The 2,705-nt window shown below is 34.0% G+C and overlaps 1 long non-coding RNA gene across 1 annotated transcript; it reads left to right on the top strand.

The window, feature by feature from the left end:
- Nucleotides 1-1,671: 1,671 nt before the first annotated feature.
- On the top strand, nucleotides 1,672-2,420 carry LOC124633339. The gene is made up of 2 exons (XR_006984733.1): nucleotides 1,672-1,911; nucleotides 2,116-2,420. It is a non-coding gene; the product is annotated as an uncharacterized LOC124633339 (long non-coding RNA).
- Nucleotides 2,421-2,705: the final 285 nt, after the last annotated feature.

Below are 2,705 nucleotides of genomic sequence, written 5' to 3'. Positions count from 1 at the left end.
CCGCGTCCCATGGGAACTACTGCCCGTACTAGGATATAGTATAAATGTAACACAAGAAGAGTGTAGCTTTCCAACTGCCTATCAAAGATTTTTCAAATCTTTGCAGTAGTTTCGGAGCCTTTATTATACAAACAAACAAAAAAACAACCATCTTTATTATATAGTATAGAAGTATGGTAATAGCCAGGTTCAATGGTTTTGTTTTAGGTCACCATATAACTTTTAGTGAACTTTTTTTTTAATTTAATGACTACCGCATACGCCTAGTTTAGTGATCGCTACTATAGAATTTAATACTGTATGATTTTATGTAGCCTACAATATTTCACTCGTTAACTATGAAACTGAAAAACTTCACAATTAAATTCAATGAACTCATAGTTGGAACTACAAAATAAATAAATAATGGCGTAAAATATTCAATATTATGATGATAAATTCAGGGTTTATCTCCCAGAGGAGATGAGGGAATAATTACCCGGTGCATCCCTAGTGTGCAAGGTGATTATAAACTGTGCCGCGTTTTATACGTTCATCTCGTAAACTAGCGTATAAATGGTGAATTTAATAAGTTGTGAATTTAAATAGTAATGTTTCAGTAAATTAATTTGTTGCTGCGTTATTTTGTTGGAATAATTCGTGTGACAATTTCGTGTTTTAGTGGAATATTAGCTCCTGCACTTTCGTCAATGTTATAAACTGGATATAAAATAGTGGGATGATGATGCATAACTTTGTAAATGGTGGTATGTTTTTTAGGCACTTCTTTAATTCTAGAGCTTATTCACAACTTCATACGTACCTACTGAATTATGTAAGAAATTTATAAGTTGTAGCAAACGCAACTTATTGTGAACTTAACTTTACTAAAACTTAACTTTTCTTATTTGAAATAATAAGAAATCACATCAAAATTCACAACTGTTATTGAGCTCACAAGTTCACAAAACATCATTGCACATAAAGATTGTTGTACAAAACAAGTTTCGCCGTAAGGAGGAACGTTTCGGTATCTTTCAACTGTTTTTATTTCAGTCTGAAAGCTGGCATTTGAACTGAAAGTCAGGCAGTTGGCAAAGGTGTTTCAAATAGCAGTTCGGTTCAGTTCGTATAACTTAGCGAACTTAACCGACGCTTAGTTAAAACATGAATATGTATTTAGTAGTTTTGGGTTTGAACCTAGGGAGTAGGTTTACTAGAAGTAATAGAAGTTCGTTAACATTTGTTCATTTTGTCAGGTGTTTTTTTGGTTCACCAGTTTGTATGAAGTTTATGTAGAAATAACAGAATCATGAAAGATTCTTCAAGAGTTAATCTTACACCTAGATATATTATATACCACTCATATACAAGGTGTTGATTTGCATTTGTGCCATAGTTCAGGAGGAGGACATAAAATACGTAAATAATCGATTGGAATTACAGTAGACGGGAAATAGCTAATATGCACTGCTTTTTTTGGCATTGTAATGTCGTAGTATTTCAGAAGTAATCAAATTTTATGAATGAAATTTATGAATGAAATTTATGAATAATCGTTGCGTATTCTTTGTGTTTGCGTTTGTGTGAGTGCGCAGCACGGTTTTAAGGCCTGTAACATACGCGCCAAGTTTAAATACGGCTAGATGACAGTTTTCGGAATTCGGAAAAAAAAAAAATTACGTAGGGGAGACCTGTCCAAAACCGTATATCCGGGCAAAACCGTATAGCGTATGTATTTCTGTTAATAATTCAAATTTCCCGCGCCACTGCAGCTCAGCGGTGTCAACCAATCACAGCTATTTGTCAACAAACACTTGTCGCGACCGGCACGCGCGTTTTTTAAATATTTTATTTTATTGTTTTTTAGTGGTTTTTATGTAATTTATGTGCAATAAGAAGTGCCAATCGTCAAATTTACGTGTACAATAGGTAAGTAACTAATAGTCATGTTAAAAGTGTGTATATTTTTATGTAATTCAGTACATTTGTACCGGTGAAATCAATTACGAATGTAGTAGTGAGTAACGTATTTATACATACATATTGTATGGGTCAAAACCGTATGTGGTAAAATCGTACATGTACGATTTTGACCCGGTTGTACTTAAGTGTATTAACCTTTTATTTTTCAAGACAGATGCCACGATGCCTCGTGATTATAAAAGGACGACTAATAGACAATCGTGGGACACGGAAAACATGAAAAAAGCTGTTCAAGCCGTGTTTGATGGGACTATGGGGTACTTCAAAGCTGCTCAAATATATCAGGTGCCGAAATCCATACGGTATACGGTTTTGTCCATGCCCTGGGGCAAAACCGTAAAACGTAGAAGAATTATTTTTGCTATTTTTTTTCAATTTACGCTTTAATTATCTAAGGTAAAATATTGTGATTGCGTACCTTATGAGACTGGTTAAAAATAAATGTTGATTTAGTACTATCTGTGTTTTAAAATTATTGATCAGCATCCACAAACCCTTAGCTATACGGCTTTGCCCCGGTCTCCCCTACCATTTTTTTTGTTGTTTTGCGTCGAGAATCATTAGCATAATTACGTCCTTGACTATGGCACGGATGCAAATCAACAGCTTGTATAAAGAGGATACATTTTCTGATTGTTTATACCCTTAATGCGAAACTGAACAAACCACTGAACCGATTTAAAAAAATCTTTCACTTTTGGAAAGCTAAATTATCCGTAAGTAACATAGGCTATATGTAT

The sequence above is a fragment of the Helicoverpa zea genome, chromosome 9, assembly GCF_022581195.2.
Source record: "Helicoverpa zea isolate HzStark_Cry1AcR chromosome 9, ilHelZeax1.1, whole genome shotgun sequence".
Lineage (NCBI taxonomy): Eukaryota > Metazoa > Arthropoda > Insecta > Lepidoptera > Noctuidae > Helicoverpa > Helicoverpa zea.
This window is presented reverse-complemented; position numbering and strand designations above follow the sequence as displayed.